Source organism: Leopardus geoffroyi, chromosome C1 (assembly GCF_018350155.1).
Source record: "Leopardus geoffroyi isolate Oge1 chromosome C1, O.geoffroyi_Oge1_pat1.0, whole genome shotgun sequence".
Classification (NCBI taxonomy): Eukaryota; Metazoa; Chordata; class Mammalia; order Carnivora; family Felidae; genus Leopardus; species Leopardus geoffroyi.
Window position 1 is genome coordinate 182,982,806 of NC_059328.1, and position 22,624 is coordinate 183,005,429.

The 22,624-nt window shown below is 40.2% G+C and overlaps 1 protein-coding gene and 1 long non-coding RNA gene across 6 annotated transcripts in view; one reads left to right on the top strand and one right to left on the bottom strand.

Moving 5' to 3' along the window:
• The window catches only part of HECW2 (HECT, C2 and WW domain containing E3 ubiquitin protein ligase 2), a 375,863-nt gene that overhangs the window by 197,882 nt on the left and 155,357 nt on the right, over positions 1-22,624 (bottom strand). The window lies entirely within an intron of this gene.
• Positions 208-22,002, top strand: LOC123599260. The gene is made up of 3 exons (XR_006713073.1): positions 208-279; positions 19,623-20,011; positions 21,731-22,002. It is a non-coding gene; the product is annotated as an uncharacterized LOC123599260 (long non-coding RNA).

Consider the following 22,624-nt stretch of genomic DNA (forward strand, 5'->3'; position numbering starts at 1 on the left):
AGCTCAGAGCCTGGAACCTGTTTCCGATGCTGTGTCTCCCTCTCTCTGACCCTCCCCCATTCATGCTCTGTCTCTCTCTGTCTCAAAAATAAATAAACGTTAAAAAAAATTTTTTTTTTTAAAAAGCTCCCAGAAGGCTCCTGACTTCCATGATGTCATAAAGTGATCTAACTGATTAAGCCCTTTATGACATAACACCTATGAACAGCCTGGGGAATGCAGTTTGAGAGACTGTGACTCTGGGAATCCCCTGCTATTCTGGATCCACCTCCTGGCTGTGTGAGAGGTTTGATCCCTTCAGGCTCCTCGAGTCGCTCAGAATCAGAAAGGCAGATTTAGCTGATGAGGAAAGGTAGCTTTGAAGGGGGCCTAATTCTTTTATTTTTAAACAAAAATTTTTAACATTTTTATTTATTTTTGAGAGACAGAGATAGAGCGCGAGCAGGGGAGGGGCAGAGAGGGAGGGAGACAACAGAATCTGAGGCAGGCTCCAGGCTCTGAGCTGTCAGCACAGAGCCTAACACGGGGCTCAAACTCACAAACCATGAGATCATGACCTGAGCCGAAGTCTGATGCTTAACAGACTGAGCCACCCAGGCGCCCTGAAGGGGGCCTAATTCTTATATCTCCTGGCCTTCTAGGAAAACTACCCAGAGAGCCAAACTATCATCACATGTTTGCTTGGCAGCAAGAAATCAGAAGTAGGGGAATAATTTCAGATGACTACTACCGTCTGATATATGTGCCTCTGGCCCTTGAGACCACACAGACCCCATCCTCAGGCCAGCACATTTTTTCAGACAGTCATTGCTCACTCTAAGCTTCTACAACTACCCAAGACCCCTTCTGATTTTTCATAACCTCTTTGGTTACTTCAAAACAGGTCTGTTAACAGCCAGGGCTTGGAATAGTCACAGTGAACATTTTTTCAGTACTTCCTCAATGTCAAGCACTGTATAAAGTGGTTTGTACGCACCGGCTCTTATAATTTCCCCTACAGCTCCATGAGGCAGACCCTACTATGATGCCTGTTTTATTCATGAGGACCTGAGGTTCAACGAAGTCAAGTAGCTTACCCAATGTCACAGAGAAAAAGTGGCCAAGTCAAAATTTAAATCCAGGCCACCAGTTTTCAGAATCCATGCTCTTTACCAGCTGCTTTCGTGATTTTAAGACATGGCTGAGAACTTTGCAAGTTTTTTTTTAAGGCTGTTTGGCACGATCGATATATCAACCTTATAGCTTAATTCTCTGAGGGGGAATTATTTTTACATTCTTGCGAGCACTCCTTGTGATTCCCCAAATTATCACGTATCATGACTTCACAGCCGCTACTGGACCATCTCTCAGACTAAGCAGCGAAACTCACTGCATGGAATAGTAAGCACTATCCTGAGTAGATTACTAGCCTTTTCTGTGCCTTGATTTTCTCATCTGCAAAACAGAAATTGCACTTGCACCAATTTATAATGTGGCAGAGAAAGTACTATGAATGCACCTTCAGCTGCCTGGGGGAAATAATGCCATCCACCATCTTGTTTTATATTGTTTTGTTTTTTATTAATACAGGACTTTCATACTTAAGGCCTGCAGGGGCCAATACATTCACCATTTTAGAAACAAACGTGTCTACAAAAGCTGTCACCATAAGACACAATATACTAGGAGAGAAGAGGATTAAGAGTTCACTCACACCAAACAAGACTGATGTCTGTGTTCACGATGAATGAGCTAAGTATTTAGATAAGAGGACTTTCTGATTTGAACTTGGCATGTTGTCTAGGAAACTCTATATTGTATATTATTAGATTCGTTGGCATTAGTGCTGGAGGTTGTCTATTTGCCCCACCTCCACCCATGATCCACTCTGTACCTTTCTCTGCTCTGCTCTCTGCCCTGGGAAACTGACTTGTGAGGTCTGTATCACTGAGTTCCTTTGTCTTCAAGATTGCACTTGGGTTTAGTCAACAGGGAGCACCAACAAGAAATAGAAGGGGGTGAGAAGAGAAAGGTTGGGATATCAAATTCCCAGTCCTAAATACATAGGTCTCCTGAAGGTTACAGAGCTCTTACCAGGTGACCCTCTTCACCTGGCTCTCTGTTATCCAGGTTCTATTAACTGTCCCCTCTTCTTGTGTCTTCAGGCCTCGCAGTGGTAATGATACCCCATTCCATTGTTACTAGCCAAATATCACCCCTTGTGATTTCCCTATGCCCTGCCCTATTTACCTTGCATGGAAGGCTCCTCAAATTACCTAAATCCACATTCTGCATGGATCTTGACTAACACAGCACTCAGTCAAGAACATCCTTGTACCAGTTTTGTACTGAGTTGATATTTCCCTCATTATAATATTTAATTCTCATAAATGTATAATTTAGATTGTGTGATCTCACATTTGGAACCCCAAAGTTTATTATGTATAATCCTACAGAGTTCCCACTTCTCAAGGTTTAATTCTTCTACTCTTTCTCTCTCAAGCTGCACTTAAATCTTTGGATATAGAATAAGGAGGTATTATGTATTCTAATCCCAGATATTATATTAGTTTTGTAGGACTGTCATGATGAAGAATCAAAAACAGTAGAAACTTATTTTCTCAGAGTTCCAGAAGCCAGAAGTCTGAAATCAAGTTGTTGGCAAGGTCATGCACCCCTGAAGGTTACAGGGAAGAATTCTTCCTTGCCTCTTCCTAGCTTCCGGTAGTTGCTGGCAATCCTTGGTGTTCCTTGGCCTGTAGCTACATTGCTCCAAATTCTGCCTCTGTCTTCCCCCAGACTTCTTATGTCTGTTTGTCCTCTCCTCTTTTTTTTAAGCATTCCAGTCATTGGACTTAGGACCCATCTTAAAGCAGTATGTCCTTATCTTAACTAATTATGTATGCAAAGATCCACTTTTCAGATAAGGTCATATTTTGAGGTTACAGATAGACATGAATTTGGGGAGGACTATTCAAACCACTACAGATATGCTATGTAAATTCGTACAAACCATTTTCCTTTTTAGATTCAGTTTTTTAATCTATAAAATAGATTGGGCTAAAATTGGTAACAGAATAAAATTGAATAATATTTCTCTTCATCTCCCACCCGTCAAACCCCACTAATTGATTACATAACTCTTCCTTGAATGAAGCCTCAATCTTACTAAACATAGTACTCTATATAGCTTCTACTTTCAACTCAGATAGGCATGCAAGATGAAACTTGTTTTGTGTCAGGGTTATGTGGTCTCTAAGGATCAATCCTTCTAATTATTTGATTTTAAACTTTATATTCATTAATTAAAGTGTTGTGCACAGAAGCTTAAGGAAATGTGTTACATAAAAGAAATCCATTCCTTTAATAGTAAATGTTCAAGTCAAGGACTTAGGAGAAAAGATTTGTTTGTTAGTGCGTAGTCAGCAATGTAACACAATATATTCCATCTTCTAACACATCAAAATAATAGTTTATAAATCTCAGACATAGGAGAAGTTAATGGAAAAGCATGAATCATTCCCCTGACAAAATATAAAATACAAAAAATGCCAAGTGCCACCGTGTTTCAGAATCATTGCTGCAAAACATGAAAGAAATCCAAAAGTAATAGAAATCAACACTGAAACAACAGTAAATAAATACAGGAAAGGAAGACATGAAAATATCACTCTTCACAAACAAAACTTGCATATTCCTATAAAGTGATTCCAGAAAAAACATTACAAATAAGAAGAGTAAAAATAAGAATACAATTTGGTTTCTATTTCTCTCAATAATACATAAGTTAAAAGATAAATTAATTAGATAAAGGGAAACTAAATTCTGCTGTATCTTGACTTTGAGAGTAATATTTCCTCCATCTCTTTGCCTGAATTTTAGTGAGTCAATAAACACCACCCTTCCAGTCCATGACAGAGTTCAGACCATCTAGAAGTAGATACAGGAGCCAGACAGGCAGATGATCCATCCAGTATCCTGGCTCAGAAAGGTCAGTTAACTCACCCCAGATCATACAGTTAGCAGAGAGCTACAGCTAAATTCAGGTTCGTATGATTCCAAAGCCCAATATAACACAGAGCTTCTCTCAGAAAAAGAAATGACGGACTTGCAAATATTATTTTTAAAAATGCTTGCCACTCGGGGCGCCTGGGTGGCGCAGTCGGTTAAGCGTCCGACTTCAGCCAGGTCACGATCTCGCGGTCCGTGAGTTTGAGCCCCGCGTCGGGCTCTGGGCTGATGGCTCAGAGCCTGGAGCCTGTTTCCGATTCTGTGTCTCCCTCTCTCTCTGCCCCTCCCCCGTTCATGCTCTGTCTCTCTCTGTCCCAAAAAAAAAATAAATAAACGTTGAAAAAAAAAAATCTTTAAAAATGCTTGCCACTAAATGGAAAAAGAACAGTACTTTGTGGAAGTTTTGGGGTTTTTTTAAGCTTATTTATTTTTAAAAAAATTTTTTAATGTTTATTTTTGAGAGAGAGAGAAAGAGACAGAGAGAGTGAGCAGGGGAAGAGCAGAGAGAGAGGGAGACACAGAATCTGAAACAGGCTCCAGGTTCTGAGCTGTCAGCACGGAGCCCAATGCGGGGCTCGAACCCATGAACTATAATACCATGACTTTGAGCTGAAGTCAGACCCTTAACTGACCGAGCCACCCAGGAGCCCTTAGTTAATTTATTTATTGTGTGAGACAAAGAGAGAGAGAGTACAAGCAGGGGTAGAGGGAGAGAGAGAATCTTAAGCAGGCTCCACGCTTAGTGCAGAGCCTAACGCAGGGCTTGATCCCACCCATAACTGTGAGATCACAACCAGAGCTGAAATCAAGAGTCGGACGCCCAACCGACCAAGCCACCTAGGCACCCCAAAAGTTTTTTGAACAAATAGTTCTGGGAAAACAGGATATCCACATGGGAAAGAATGAAGTTGGAGTTTTACATTGCACCATATAAAAGAACTAACTCAAAATGGACAAAGACATAAACATAAGAGCTAACACTATAAAACTTTAAAAGAAAACATAGGGGGAAAGCTCATGATACTGGACTTAGCAATGACATCTTGTATATCATGCCTAAACAAAGGCAACAAACGAAAAAGTAGATAAGGTGAATTTCCTCAAATTTAAAAACTTCAACACTATCAACAGAATGAAAAGACAACCCAGGGAATAGGAGAAAATATTTGCAAATTAAGGGGCTGATATCCAGGATATATGAAGAACCCCTACAATTCAACAAAAAAACCTGGTTAACAAATGGGTAAAAGGCTTGCATGGACATCACTCTAACACAGATACACAGGTGGGCATGGGAAGTTGCTCAGCATCACTGACCATTACAGAAATACAAATCAAAACCACAATAAGATACCATTTCACACCTGTTAAGATGTCTATTAGCAAAACAAAACAATACAAGACAGAAATTAGAACTCTTATGTATTGCTGGTGGAAATGAACACTGGAGACTGTGGAAGTGTGGAAAATACAAGGGCAATTCTTCAAAAAATTAAACATAGAACTACCACAGAGTCCAAAAATTCCACCTCTGGATAGTACCCACAAGACTGAAAGAGGAACAGACATTTATACATCCATGTTTACAGCAGCATTATTCACAATAGCCAAAAGGCGGAAGTAACTCAATGTCCATCAATGACTGTTGAGAGACACAAAATGTGGTATGCACAATGGAATCTTATTCAGTCTTGAAAAGGAAGGAAATGCTGACACGTGCTACAACATGGATTAATCTTTTTTAAAATTTTTTAATGTTTATTTTTGAGAGAGAGAGACAGAATGTGGGTGGGGGAGGAGAAAAGAGAGGGAGACACAGAATCTGAAGCAGGCTCCAGGCTCTGATCTGTCAGCACAGATCCTGAAGCAAAGCTCAAATTTGTGAACCCTGAGATCATGACCTGAGCTGAAGTCGGACGCTTAACCAACTGAGCCACCCAGGCGCCCCTACAACATGGATTAATCTTGAACACATTATGCTACGTGCCAGTCACAAAAAGGCAAATTTTGTATGATTCCACTTATACAATGTACCTAGAGTAGTAAAATTCATAAAGGCAGAAAGCAGAATGTGGTTGCCAGGGATCAGGATTGGGGGGAGTGGGGAAAAAGTTTGCAGATCTAAATGCAATAAAAAATATACTAAGGAAAGCAACCGCATTAAAGTAAATGAAAAGCTTATAATTCAAACTATAAAAACAATTTTTAAATAAACAATATGGTTAATTCCCAAGATCTGTACAAAATGATGAAAGAAAATATATACAAGACCAAGAATAGATAGTAAATTATTACATGGAGAAGAGTTCAGAAATGCCATTTTTAAAGATTCACTGAGTATCTAATAGCGATAGAAATAAACACATAAAAACAGTCATTCTTATCCATTTCTGGTTGCAACATGTGATTGTTTCAATCCTCCAAAGAATAATTTTTAAATGCTCAACATGAGCTATGAAAGTGTCCCCATTATTTCTCTTATTGGAGAAATATGCCTCAAATCTCTAGATATCTAGAGATTTGCCTACAGGCATTTCCTTAGCGGTGACCAAGCTGGTTCCAGAGATCAAGAAGGAAGCACGAATGAGTACAAGTGGCCTGATCAAGTCCCTGCCAGTTCCAGCAAACTGCTGTCTTGCAAATATAGTACAGGCCTAGGTTTGCATATATTCCAATTCAAAAAACAAAAAAACAAAACTGCCTTTGTGACGTCTTCTACATATAGAAGAATGGAAGTTGTTTCATTTGGTGTGACAGAGGAAGCAGTGTCCTTGCTTTCTGCCCTAGAAGAACAAATGAAGGCATCCATACAGTAGTGCCTAATATGACTCAGGTCCCAGAGGAATCTTACTTCTGAGAGTAGGCCTTCCACTCCTGGGCCACTGTGTACCCACCCCATTCATACCCTCCTATGACCTGCATCTAAACCCATAAACTGCTTCCAGCCAGTCTCTATAGACCTGGGCTAAGTTCTTTTGAGAGGTGGGAAGCAGCAGAGAATGAGGATATAAGTGAATTTGGTTTTTGCAGGGGGTTTTTGTTTTATTATTTTTAAAAAACATGTTAATGCGTAACAGGTTTGCTAGCACTCTACACAACTTTACAGGTAATAGTGACAGAACCCTCCTTCATCTCCTACCAAATGGCACAGAACATCATTAGTTGTAAACACTCAGGGCACTTTTCCCGTTTTCATTTATGTGCTCCATCATCACAATCTATTTTCCCTTGGAAACCAACAGTTAAACTCTTTAAGTTATGGGTCTCCACTGACATATTTAGCTACCACTTCCTTCATACATGCCAAGACATTGTTTTCCAAATGTTTCCAATACCACTGTTTTCACTTGCCTCATCCTCCCCCGCTGCACCCAAAGATGTGTATGGCAGGGCCTGCTAGAGACACAGTGAGCTCAAAAATAATAAGAACAAGTTTTCACAGAGCTCTGACAACCTTGTAGAAAACATGCCCTCCCTGGAGTACATCAGCAGGAAGTGGAGTTTTTCTCAAGAAAGGGTAGGTAGGGGGCACGTAGGAGGCTCAGTCAATTAAACGTCAGACTCTTGATCTTGGCTCAGGCCATGATCTCATAGTTGATGAGATCAAGCCCAGGGTAGGGTTCTGTGTCGACAGCGTAGAGCCTGCTTGGGATTCTCTCTCTCCTCCCTCTCTCTCTGCCCCCCCTTCACTCGCTCTCTCTCTCTCAAATAAATAAACTTAAAAGAAAAAAAAAAGAGGTAGGTGGTTTAGGCAGGCAAAATCGAGGAAAGGAGACATAGAAGGGAAAAAGGGGGAAAAAGTGGAGGTGGAGGAGTTGGGGGTGGAGAGGAGGACAAAATGGCCTGGGAAATCAGTATCTGTCCATGTGATGAATGAGAGAAGACACACTGGCCTTGAAATAATCTCAGCTGGATGTGAAGGACTCAAAATTTGATGGCGAAGGCTAACGGTCAACTTAAAAATTTTGAAAACAAATAATATGGCCAAGTTCGTGGGGGGAAAATGTTTTTTTTTTTTTTTTTTTTTAAATTTTTTTTTTTCAACGTTTATCTACCTCTGGGACAGAGAGAGACAGAGCATGAACGGGGGAGGGGCAGAGAGAGAGGGAGACACAGAATCGGAAACAGGCTCCAGGCTCCGAGCCATCAGCCCAGAGCCTGACGCGGGGCTCGAACTCACAGACCGTGAGATCGTGACCTGGCTGAAGTCGGACACTTAGCCGACTGCGCCACCCAGGCGCCCCGGGGAAAATGTTTTGATTCTGCATGCACAGAAACTGAGATACCTGGCAAAATGTGGCAGCTTAAATAAACCTGTTAACAACTTCAACAAGGGAGAAATGTTAAATAATTACTAGGTCTTTGTGCAAGCAAGAGATATTGCTATAGGTTTTAATAAATTTGGTGTTTCAGGATCTGGTAAAAGACATAACAGTTAAGACTTAGAAGCAGCTTGGCTATAGGAAGGGAAAAGAAGAAATCCCCCTAATGAGTCATTTTCCAACCAATCAAATCCCACTCATTCTTCAAACTCCAATCAAGTCCTCTATGAACCTCTGTGAAACCACACTTGGCTTTCAGTCCAAAGTGGAATCTTTCTCTCTTAAACATATCATTTACTATCCACATCTCATTCTTCACCTAATCCTATGCCACCGTATATAGCTATGAATCTTTTGTAATCTTGTATCCCCGTATCTTGTCTGTCCAGTGAGAATAAAAGGTTGCAAATGACATATTAGATAAAGGGTTAGTATCCAAAATCTATAAAGAACTTATCAAACTCAACACCCCCCAAAAAACAAATAATCCAGTGAAGAAATGGGCAGAAGACACAAATAGACACTTTTCCAAAGAAGACACCTAGATGGCTAATAGACACAAGAAAAGGTGCTCAACATCACTCATCATCAGAGAAATACAAATCAAAACCACAATGAGATACCACCTCACACCTGTAAGAATGGCTAAAATTAACAACTCAGGAAACAACAGATGTTGGTGAGGATGTGGAGAAAGGGAAACCCTCTTGCCCTGCTTGTGGGAATGCAAACTGGTGCAGCTGCTTGAAAACAGTATTGAGGTTCCTCAAAAAATTAAAAATAAAACTACACCACAACCCAGTAACTGCACTACTAGGTATTTATCCAAGGGATACAGGTGTGCTGTTTCGAAGGGACACGTGCACCCCAATGTTTATAGCAGCACTATCAACAATAGCCAAATTATGGAAAGAGCCCAAATGTCCATCGACAGATGAATGGATAAAGAAGGTGTGATACATATACATACGTACAATGAAATACTACTTGGAGGTCAAAAATATCATGCCATTTGCAACGAAGTGGATAGAACTACAGTATATTATGCTAAGCAAAACAAGTCAGAGAAAAAGACAAACATCATGATTTCACTCATGTGGAATTTAAGAAACACAACAGATGAACATAGGGGAAGGGAAGGAAAAATAAGATAAAAACATAGAGTGAGGCAAATCATAAGACACCCTTAAATACAGAGAACAAACTGAGGGTTGGTGGGGGTGGGGAAAATGGGCGATGGGCATTAAAGAGGGCACTTGTTGGGATGAGCACTAGGTGTCATATGTAAGTGATGAATCACTGGGTTCTACTCCTGAAAGGAATACCATACTGTATGTTAACTAACTTGAATTTAAATAAATAAAAACAAATAAAAACGTTCATTTTATTCTACAGATTCAGGAGCTTCACTGAATCTGAGGAGAAGTAAATTTTAAAAATAGAGATGGGGCACCTGGGTGGCTCAGTCAGGCATCCCATTCTTTGATCTCATGTGAGTTTGAGCCCCAGGTCAGGCTCTGCACTGACAGCGTGGAGCCTGCTTGGGATTCACTCTCCCTCTCTTTCTGCCCTTCCCTGATTCTCTCTTTCTCCCTCTCAAAAATAAATAAATAAACATTAAAAAAAAGAGAAAGAGAGGGATAGAAGTATGGCTTCCAAACCTACATATGTTTACAATCCCATGTTACTGCATGCACGACTTTATTTCAATTAGTGATGATGTGTTGGCCAAAAAATCCATTCTCAATCTCAAAATGACCCCTACATATGGGCCTTCATAGTCTTAGAGTTCCTCTCGGGCACTGGCTCTCACGTTACATATGCATGCTGCAGAAAAATGCACTGGTGTTCCGGGGACCCCCTCCAGTCCCATTACAAACACAGAGCATAATTTTTAGAGGCTACTTTGAAGAAGGTGGGAAGCACCAAGGAACATTAAGTAATTTAACCAGTGATTTTAAAAAAGCAATTCTAAATGAAAATATATTTATATTATAAAGAGGTAAAATAAGATGTCAAAAAATTTCACCCCGGTAGCAGACTACTTTGGGCTAAATTTTCAGAAACTAATGATATTTTTTTGTAATTTTTTTAATGTTTATTCATTTTTGAGAGACAGAGGGAGACAGAGCATGAGCAGGGAAGGAGCAGAGAGAGAGGGAGACACAGAACCTGAGGCAGGCTCCAGGCTCTGAGCTGTCAGCGCGGAGCGCAACGGGGCTCGAACTCACTGACTGCGAGATCATGACCTGAGCTGAAGTTGGACGCTTAACCTACTAAGCCACCCAGGCGCCCCTGGAAACTAACGTTACTTATTTACCACCATCTGCAATAGGAATACTCTGGTATAAAATCTGGGTAAGCATGACTTTAAGTTTCCACAAAACAGAATGAAGTCCCAACTCTAAGAACAGCAACTCAAGATCAAGTTCTTCCTCAAAATCAAATATGAACATTTATTCATTTCTTTTTCCAGTCCCATAGGAGCTGTTCTGCCACTTGGCGTATGACAAAACTGTAAATTTACGTAATCTGCCCAAGTTCAAGCTGCTAGGAGGTGACGAGGGTGTGATTCAAAGCCAGGCCTACTGAACATCACTGTTGTTGTTCTCCTGAGTGGGGCTGACAGATGCTTGGACTTGTAGGCCTAACAAGTTTTCAAGAGAATACTTCAAATTATAAGCAAATATTAACACATCTTTACACAGTTTAATAGCCCTTTAGTTCAAAAGCCCTTCAGTGCCATGTCTACTGACATTTTCTAGATAAGAGAGGAATTATACCAGATGTTGACACGTTTTCAAGATAAAGAAAGAGTCCTCTGGATTTAAATAAACTCCTAGAGAAGGTCCTAACACAGTAGGCACTCAACACTACATTATATACTTGAATTATAAGAATAATTAATAACTGGGAACCCCCTAGAATAAGAAAAATTACGCTAGAATCTGGAAGCATGGAGAATTTGTCTTACAAGATATTAACTAGCTCCCTCCTGAGGCCAGTTTTTCAGGAGCTTTTTCATAAATCTAAGAACCAAATCTCTGATTTTCAACAATTTTTCTAATCACAGTGAATACTGTTTGGTGCTTTGCAACCTTCACTGTGGAATTCTTGAGGCCTTTCCAAAATGAGAGCCTAATTATAGCTGCCAACATTGCAGAGAAAGTGCATCACTTCTGTTACATACATCAGCAAGGAAATGGGACAGACAGAGGAAGGATTTTCGTGTTGGGGGAAGCAGAGTAGGGTATATGACTAATGCCGGCATACCTCTGGAAAACATATACCATTTTGTTCTTGAATGAAAAGATAAGCTTGTGTATTGTATTAAAATCAAGCCCTTTGACTAAAACAGGATAGCCTAGAAATAGTTCAGAAGCATGGGATACTTGAAACTGAAAATGTGCTTTCAAAGAGGTTATATTTATAAGCCAAACATGCACAGGAAATTTTGTTATTCTAACTCTATTCCACAGCCTAAAGATCTGTATTGTCCTAGCACAAAGACCTTCTTGGACGGAGTCCCAGTCAGTTGTTTACTTAAAACCATGAAACCCTGACTAGAGACCATCTTTTTCCAGATAGCACCTTCCTGTTACGATGCCCTACATTCGCCACCGTGTCCAAGGCGAAATAGTGACTTTTTGCCCTCTCTCTGAGCCACTAACCTGCATTCTTAGAAAATGTAAAATGCAAAGTTTAAAATAACTTATTTTATACTCAAACTGTGTCTAGTTAAAGATTTTAAAATTTCTATGAAACCCAAAAAGGTATACAACATCATCTGTAATATATGCCCTAATCATACAGCACACTTGTAACCCCTATCATTTGGGCAATTTCTAATTTAATTTCATGCCTTAGTAAATTGATACGATGTTTCTGAAGGGACATTTATCAGTATCTCTCAAATTAAATGTGCACATTCTTTGCCTTGGCAGTTCCATGCCTAGAAACTAATTTTTTAGGAACATGGACACAAATGCTCAAAAATACAAGTGTAGAAATATTTACTGCAGCATTATTTGTAATATCAAACTGTGGCACCAACCCAAATGACCATCAATAGGACAATGGTTAAATTAATCATTGTGCAAACATATTAGGGAATGTCACGAAGAAGTTAAAAACAATGAATAGTGAAATAGATAAACGTTCAAGACACATTGCAAATTTACAGAAGCAATTTACATAAAAATATGTCTAGCATAATAGTTTTTCATTTAAAAGTATATTTGTGTGTGCATACATGCATGTGTGTTGATGTGTTTATGTACTGCTATATATAATCCATCATTAACACTTCTTACCTTTGGTGGAGAAAGGGAAACAACTTGTATTGTTCAAAGTTTTACAAAATTTATAATCTTCTTGTAGCAAGTTTTAAATGACATTGTTCTTTAAAAACTCTACCTCAAAAATATGGACCATCCCCTCTTCTTACCAAATATTTCAAGATATCATGGCAGGTAACGATCTACCTTTCACAGGTGCTTTACACATGTGAACATATATACACAGATGTTTTAAAATGAAATGTGAACACTTGACGAGCTTTCCTTTGTACTCTGAGAAAAAGTTTTACTAATGAGGCCATTTCCTTTACCAACATGATTTCCAATGGAAAACAAAATTCCCTAGGTAAGTTAAAACATTAAATCAAGGGATGACTACTGTTAATGGGACCATCACATGGAGAGAGTACCAGCAATAAGTAGGTAACACCAGGAGAGAAACTTGCCATAAGAACCTTAAGTTACTGAAGAAAAAAATGAAATGACAAACTTTCATCAGAAATTCAGTAATCAAGCAGGTACACAGCAGCTGGTCATTTAACAGAACTTGGATTCAGTTTTGGGGGAATGGCTTGCAGTGGTATATTTTTTATTCTTAGTCTAAGAAACTCTGGAACTCTTGTCCAACATGAGAATCCAAGTGCGAAACTTCTAGCCATCCACGTTTCACATGGTGCACCTCCACACCATGGGTTACTTGAGCTGCTTTTGCTTTGATTGTTCAGTCCCCAAGAGAGACTGTGCTCCGTAACATCTTCCCGTCATCTGTTTAACAGCTTTTTGTCAGAGTCAATAGTGCGGCACGTTGAATGAAATGTTTTTCAGGGTTCCCCAATACAAACCACTGCAGTGTACCTTTGATGATCCCCACCCCCAACCAAAAAAACCTGTAAGAGGGCAAACAAAATTTCTATGGCCAACAACTTAACTGGGGAGACTGAATGTGTCCTTATGAAGGAAACTTAAATATTTGTAAGCCAAATAGAGTGAGAATTAACTAACACGTGGACTCTTTGCCTGGGGGTTTATAATCTTGGGTAGCTCCCCCCAGCTGACGACCAGTTTTCACTGTGCCGCGAACGGCAGAGCCCATGCAAAGGAAGAGCCAGTAAATTCCACACAGCCACAGGCTACCAAAAGGATGCTCAACTAACTGTTGTATTTTGGTTCTTTGACAGTTGATATAACGTGCAAGGAAGTGTTTAATAGATATGTTTTAGGGAACTTGATCACACTACTAAAGCAACAGATCGCTGAATGTTTCTGCTTTTTACATATACTTGGGTAAACACATGGACTAAATAGATTTCCAGGCAAAGGAAGACTCTTCCGTTATAAAATTCATCTCATCACATGAAAGAGATTCAGTAAGTGCAAATCTTCAGATCTTCAAGATGCCATGATTTTTAAAATGTCCTTTCAAAAAGACATTTATATTATGCAGCTCATCTCTGCAAAATGTGACTTGATTACAAAGTCCTCAGCAACTTATGAAATTTATTTTAGGACACTGAGTCACTTCCCTAAAATTTTACAGCTATCTCTTGTCAGTGAAAAAATTCTAAAGCCTGAAAGCTCTCAAGGAAATGAACCAAAACATTCTGCAAAGTTCATTCTTTTCAGGGAAGATAACCATGGCTTTAAGACCAGTAGGTATAAGGAGATACACAGGGAAGACGTATGACAAAATGTAATAGGACCTTAGATCTTTTGAAAGAAATGTTTAAAAACAGAGACATGTCTGTCTCCCACTTTTATATATGTAGACAGATGGTAAGCCAGACCTTTTTTTTCAAGCTCTCACTCAGGTTGTGCATCAAGTATGTCCTACTTCAATTCTACATCATCAACATTTTCAATAGTTTCCAGACTTTCTTTTAAAATTATGTTACATAAATGTGGTTTGGGTCTCATATTCACTTAAGATCCATGCTTTAGGTGACACCTGGCTTTAGTAATACACAATGAAATGACTAATGGGCTGTGGCTGCCTAATCACGTTGTATTATTAGGTTTTTACTATATGTAATTAAGTTCCAGGGAAAAGTTTTCTGTTTGAAGTCAACAATAAACTGCTTTCTTTTATTTATTTTTTTTTAATTTTTTTTTCAATGTTTATTTATTTTTGGGACAGAGAGAGACAGAGCATGAACGGGGGAAGGGCAGAGAGAGAGGGAGACACAGAATCGGAAACAGGCTCCAGGCTCTGAGCCATCAGCCCAGAGCCTGACGTGGGGCTCGAACTCACGGACCGCGAGATCGTGACCTGGCTGAAGTCGGACGCTTAACCGACTGCGCCACCCAGGCGCCCCTAAACTGCTTTCTTTTAATTAAAGTATCTGTAGCAACTTGTAATATCCACATTGGATAAACTTGATTTTTTAAATCATTGTTGATGGCTGAGGAAATGCATGGTACTAGAATTTGAGACTGGGTATGAGCCCCGCTGTATTCTTTAATAGTTGAAAAGCATAATTCTCCCTATCACTCTCCCCACAAATGTTTACTTGCTTGCCCAAAGTATTAGTCATGCTTCTTTGTGCCATGTCTGCTAAGGTTATGTAGAAATAAAGAAATTTTTCAAAGTCCCTTCCTAGATCCTTTTGGTGGAAGAAAATGATGTTTTCATTTCCCAGCATCCAATAAACCTGTCCTAACCATCCAGGAAGGTTCAAAGAGTCTTCTAAGGCTTCTCCTAGTCAGAAGTTTATAACTGAGAATGTAAGGCCACCTTTTTTTATTGTAAAGAAACCCTCAAAATAGTCACACTAAACCCCAAATGGACTTTCACCCCTGGGGCTTTCTTTCACCAACTTGGAAATTGTTTCTATCTTTTGGCATATTTCTGCATTCAAACACCTCCTCACCTCCCAGCTCACCAGCTCCAGTGTTCCCACTCCAGAAATCCTTCTGTCTCAGGTCCTCCCTTTCATTTTCTCCATCAATCAAAATACCACTTTTTCACCTCACGTTCTCCCCCCAACTCACTTCATCCCAACTTTTATCTCTATCAGTCTTGTCAAGACACCCATGATCTCCCTTCCATGTTGCCAAGCCCAATGGTCATTACTTTTTGACACCCATGGTCACTACTCTTAGAGTACTCGGCCTCTCGAGCTCTAACCAGCACTGTTGATTACTCTCTCCTATTTGATTATATGCCACTTATTTCTTGTAGCTTCCAAGACACCTCCTTCACATGGTTTTCTTTCCTCACCACACTTCCTTTGACTTCTGTGACTCTTTCTGCCCTCTACACAGCCTCCATCCTAGACCCCCCTCTAGATAGTGTAGGGATATACCCTCTCAAGGTAGCTTCCTCCAGCTCTATCTATTTGTCAATGATTCCTGGATTCCAGATTCACAGACCCAACTTCCTTCTTGACATCTGCACCTAAGTCTAATAGGATGTCAAATTTGACACAAACAAAACAATTCTTGACTGCCTCTTCTCTTCCCGCCTCGTTCCCCCAATTACTCCTCCCCTCAGTAAACTGAAGTACTCTGGTCAAAAATTAAGATGCTACCCAGATTCTTCTCTTTTCCACATTATCCAATACTGAACCATGAGGAAATTCTGTTGACACTATCTTCAATAATATCCTATATACTTTCTACTTCTATCGGCCTCTCTGCTATAAGCCCAGGATAAGCCCATATTTAGTCTCACCTTCACTGCCATGAGACTTTGACCTATAATTCATTCTCCACTGACAGCCAAAGTGATCCTCTAAAAAATCAAACCTTGTTATTCTGCTAGTTAAAATCCTTCACCGGTCCACTGTGTTTGGAATAAAACCTGAACTCCCTATGATGGCTTACAAAGTTCTCTGTGATCCAATGTGTCTATTTCTCTGGCCCCATCATGCCCTATTTCCCTCTTATCCACTGTACTCTAGCCACACTGGTCCTCTTTCCATTTTTGAAAACTGCCAAGCTTGTTCCTGCCTAGGGCTTGTGCTAGAATCATTCCTTCCTATCTCTGATATTTGCCTTGTTTGTTCCTTCTTGTCATCCAGCTTAAAAGTCACCTTTCAAAGAGTCTTTCCTGATCCAATATAAAGTCTATCCAACCATTCTTATCATATTATCCTGTTTTTATTATCTTCATTGTACTTACTTGAAATATTGTCCGATATTTTTCTTTACTTTTTAAAACTTTTTTTATCTTTTCTTTCCCCTCTTGAATATAAGCTCCACAAGTAGGGACCTTCTCTGTTTAATTCACTGTTGTATTTCAGGACACGGATGTAGGTGCCCAATAAATATTTGATAATGAATGTTTTTATAGAGAGCTTAGTCAAAGAATATGAGCTTAAGAAAAAGTTACCTATTTCCAAACTGAAAGCGAAAATCAACTTGCATTTGTATGGCAGACAATACTTTCAAAACACTTTCATTGACATTTGTTCAATCTCCCCGATAACGTTTTAGGAGTTCACCATGATTCTTCCTTTCTCCAGCACAGAGAGAAAGATGCTTAATGATTACTATCAGGTTACACGGTCAGACACTGCAGTGCTGGGACCAAAACCTAATTGCTTGTTCAGTGCTCTCCCTGCTAAGCCTAAATGAACAAGTGAAAACACACATTAAACTAAACCCCTCTGCCATCATGTGCTCTGTGCATGTACTGTCCTTGGAAGATTATGCTGATCAGGGCGCATGGGTGGCTCAGTCAGTTGAGTGTCTGACTCATGATTTAGGCTCTGGTCATGATCCCATTGAGTCCTGTGTCGGGCTCTGCACTGAGCATGGAGCCTGCTTGAAATTCTCTCTCTCCCTCTGACCCTCTCCCTCGCTGGTACTCTCTCTCTAAAATAAAATTAAAAATTAAAAAAAAGAGGATTATGCTAAAGGTATTTCTTCACATGTCTCTTCTCCCACAGGCTACAGGTTTCTAGAAAACCAAGCTGATGTTTTATTCATTTGTGTGTTCCCAGTGACTAGCACACTGCCTGGTATGTTGTAGGTTTCAAATGCTTGTGGAATTAACTGATACTCACATCAGAGCCAAGTCTTCCTCTCAGTATAAAGCAGATGTGTTATTCTTTATCTCAGTACTGAAGATTTCACTCTGCATATATAAAAAACCTTTAATGATTATTTTTTCTGAAAAGCCTCAAATTTCACATCATCCAGCACTTTCTGAGGCCTTTCATGGGCAACTTAGGTACCAGAAGTTGCAGAGGGTTAAACAAGCCCTAGGCAGTCCTCCAAATCAGTACTCCAATTCATTTTCCACTTCTTAATATGAACAAAAGGCATGTAGAAAATCTAAGATTTATTCAATCTGAAGTCAGAAGCTAGTGACATAATGCTATATTTCTTCCATGCTCTGAATGTACAAATAGTCATCAAATAGTTATAATGCTGTAATGGAAAAAACACTGAATGGATTATCAAGAATCACAGGTTATGATCCCAATTGACTCTCAACAGCTGTGTGAGTATGTGCTGATTTCAATGAGTCTCTAAGTTTCCTATAGAATACGAGTGGCGATTATCTTTAGGGCCCTTTCAGCTCTAGAATCTGTTCTTCTGCTATGCAGTCCTGATTACACTGTCCCCAGTATCCTATCCCCTCCAATCTCCCAACTCAAAATACCTACATGAAGGAGTGACATAATTAGGTTTAGATGCAGTGGTAACAGTCAAATATAAATGAATAACTAGATGGATGGGAAACTCTGCATCCTCCACTGGATTTACTTTCAAGATGCAGAATCTTTATGAATAGCGAATTCCAAGTCCCAAAACATGACTGTTTCAAAATGCTTTAGAACAAAAGAAATATACCTCCGCCTAACATCTAGTGTTTATTATCACATGTAACTCAAAGACTACAGAGTCCTATGAAGAGATTAGAATCCAGGGAATTCTGGAGTCACATGAACTGAGCTAGTCAATGAAACAGTCCCTTCTCTTAGCCACACTATTTTATGTCCTATCAACACAGGGGCCTACCCACCTCACAAGCCATTGGTCACTGATATGCCATCAACAAGAGCCAAAAGACCAGGCAGGAGAATACAATCAGTGGCGTGCTGGAACCAAGTATTAACAGTTTCTGGAATCTTGAAATCTGGCTGCTAGGTTGTTGATAATTTGAAATTGGCCATGGTGGAAGTATTTACACTGTGGAAATCTATAAACACTACAAATCGGAGTGTGTCTGTCTTAGAGACAGCCAGCTTATCAACACACCACTGAATGCAATGTTTGGCTAGAAAGACTACAGGCAAAACACATAATGCAAGACCAACAGAGAGCAAAGAGATCTGACTTCTAGCCCTAATATTCCCACTAAGTAGCAATGAAAACCGGAGCAAGTCTTCAAAACTCTGTTTTATTGACTAAAATGTAAGAGAAACAAGTGAGCTCAAGATCCCTGCAGGGGCTAAAAGTTAAGGTTTTGTGGTTCTGTTTGGGAGAACATCCTGACTTCGGAGGTCTCCTAACAGGATATGCTCCAAAAACTGGGCAGCACCAAGAAATTGACCAATCTTCTCTCCGTTTGCAAGAGCGAGATTTGGTACTTCTTCAGTCTGATGTATGTGGCCAACCGTGGGCAAACCTGGTCATAGTTCTAAAGTTCCCTGGATCTCTTAATTATTGAATTACATCAAAGAAAGTTTCAGAAAGCCTCCAGCTGGTCCAAGGGTTTCCTTTAGACTTAGGCTAAAGGCCCACAGAGCATTCCTGGCTATATTTGTTAAGCAGGTGCTACTTCTATCTCCTGTTGCAATGGTGAGGTTTTATAAGGAGCCCACTGGGCATGAGGGCAAGAATAAAAGCCGCCATGTTGCGGAGAACCTGGGAGGCTCAGTCGGTTAAGCATCCAACTCTTGATTTCAGCTCAGGTCATGATTTCACAGCCATGAGATCGAGCCCCATGTCTTGGTATTCTTATATTTTCTCTCTCCTCTCTCTGCCTCTCACCCTCTCTCTCTCTCTCTCTCGCTGTATCTCTCTGTCTCAAAATAAGTAAATAAACAAAATTTTTTTTAAGTGCCACATTTCCAGAAGAAGACTTAGAAGAAGTACCTGCCCTAATACCAGAGTTCCAGCCTCAAACCAGAGCTACCGTCCTAAGCTCATTTATATAGTAAGTTCTTTAAAGTAGAGACTGGGTGTTACCTATAAAACCTGGCACAAGAATCATGAAAGATCTGTTAAAGTGAATTCCCTGGTTTGGTACAGTTTGGGGTTCATAAACCTGAGGTTGTTATTTGGGCAACAAATAACATATAGTTAAACGTTTCTCCCAGAGCAGCAAAGGACTCCTAAGAATAGCTGCCCTGACAAGCCAGCACAGATTTATCCTATGATACAGGATGGCAGTGTCATTGTGCACCATTTGATCATGAGAAGATGTAAATGCCCTTGTCCCTCGTCCAAGTAAGTGTTCTCCTTTCTGGATGCGAGGATTTGTAAATATCATCATCATGCCACCATCTTGCTCTTCAGAATAAAAGTGCACATAACACACTTGGGGGAAGTATTTAATTGGTAAATGGCAAAAGTGCACTTGGACACAATCCTAAAAGTGGCAAGAAGTAGAATGTCACTCAGGAGGACCAATTTGTCATTGTACTGACAGCCAGATTTTTAAAAATTCAGTCACAGAGAGCGGAACTTAAAAATAGATGAGTGGTTTAAAGCACAGGATGGATTCTAGAAAATGATCATCTGTGTCCAGTCTAACTCATAGAAATAAATCTTTAAGAGATTACGGAAAAAATGGGGGGGGGGACAATGATTTAGGTCCATCAGCTGTGTCTAACCAGATCAACACACCTAAACCACTGGAAAAAGTCCTTAAGCTCCCTAGGAATAGAGGGTCCATAAAATCTTCAGACTTCAGTCTAGGGCTAAAAACATTCTCCAAATCAACAACATCCTGAAACTAAAGACTAGAAGAACATTTCAGATGCAACAACGCATCACAGAATTCAATTGTATGTCATATTGAAATACAAACTATAGGACACTGAATCCCAGTTTTCCTTTTCAAATGCTCATTGGCTCAACAAAGTTGTACTGAATTTGGATTGGGTACAAAGCACTGGGGATCCAAATATGATTAAGACATGGCCAGTCTCTAAGCTGATGGTATACAATGGAAGGCATGCACCCACAAGTGGTAAGGGCACAGTGTGCTAAGAGCTGTGATAACAGCCCACCCAAATAAGTATAGACTCTGAGCTCCAAATGCCATGAAAGGCAACAGCCCAATTGGAGGCAGTAGCATCTTTTAATTAAGGGTCAGGATCTGTGGTGAATTCAAATAGTGCTTTCTTCTTACTGGGTGCTACCATTTCTAGAGGTGACAATTTTTTTTTTCTAGACAGAAGAAGGAAAAACAGGAAAAAAAACAAAAAAACAAAAAGCAGTGGGACTTTAGAAAAGCAATCCAAGTTCAACACAAAGGCCTTGTGGAAAGGAGGACAGGCTTGACATGATTCAGGGTGGAAGAGTCCAGACATCTAGGGCACCGAACATAAAAGGAGATACACCAGAGGGTGTCCAAGCCCAGGAGACAGTGGTGTCGGTGGGGGTGGGGGCACTGTTGAAATACAAAGAGAAGAAAGTGGCAGCCTGGGATGGCCTCAAAGCTCCTGAGGAGGCAATTGAATTTGAAATTTATTATGAGTTTGATCAAAACTACACTGGAAGAAGATCAGGTTATTCAGTTTAAGCATTCTTATTGAGGTATAGTCCCTGTTTTTAAACAAGTATCTGTTGTTTTCATTTCCTAGGGCTGCCATAGCAAAGTACCATGAACTGGGAAAGTTCTTGTCTCACAGCTGGGGGGGCTGAAATCTGAAATCAAGTGACGACAATTGTTTCCTTCTGAGTACGATGAGGGAAGGGTCCATTCCAGGCCCCTCTTCTTGGCTTGTGCGTGGCCATCCTCACGTTCGTATGGCATTCTTCCTATCTGGCATGTCTTTATCCACATTTCCCCTTTTCATAAGGACAACAGTCAAGTGGATTAAGGCCCATTCTAATGACGTCATTGAAACTTGATACCTTTGTAAAGACCCCACCAAAAACGTAAAATCTTAATTGAGCCTTCTTTTCCACTAATTCAGAGTTCTTCCTTTATTCTTTGAGGTTTACCACAGCTATACAGACTGCCCACACCATCTCTCACTTCTCTGTCGGTTCATGCTGGTTTCTACAAGAAGGCCGAGGCCAATCTTAGGGACATGTAGCCTCATTTCCACTACCCTGCACCTCCTGCATTGAGGACTGAGGCAGAATCTGCCTCAAAGTGTTGCGGTTTGGTTCTAGTGATGATCGCACTCTATTTCACCTCTACTCCCAGCTGTATTCTACCAATACCGTCAAAAACCACTGAGAATACAGTCCCTGATTTTCTCTTCTGTGCTACTTTTGAGTGAAATTCTTTGCTTTTCCATAAATAGTTCAGAGCCTAATGCCACCTGCATATTTCTTCAAAAATGGTTCTCTCCAGGGGGACTTGAGCACAGCTATCAGTCAACTCAGACTGACTTAGAAGCAAGTCAGAGCAAGACTTTGACTTAGAAGCAAGGGACCAAACAAAGGCAACATTTCCCCAACAGTACCATCTTCTAACCCACTGTGCCTGTGGAAGTCAGCTCACTTTCTCCCTTGAATCTAAGACTAAAACCGCACCCAATGTCCAGTCTTGTAACATCTCAATTTGCAACCTGACAGTCAAACCAAACAAATCCCAACTTGTCTTCTCCACTTCAAACGCCAGACGATGTTTAACCCCATATCTGCCAATGTAAATTTTACAACTGGGTATTTGGTCAGCTGCTACATTCAGCAAGCAGGACACACAGGGCGTAACTTAACCCAAGGTTATTCTTTAACCTTGCTACCTATTCTAATATGCTCTGGGGGACTAGCTCTTTGCTCACTACTGGATGAAGTGAGAGCAGGCCCCTTGGCTTCTCTGGTCATTCTGAGATAAAGGAAAAGTCCTCTGGTCACATCAAGTCACAAAAACGTTCACTT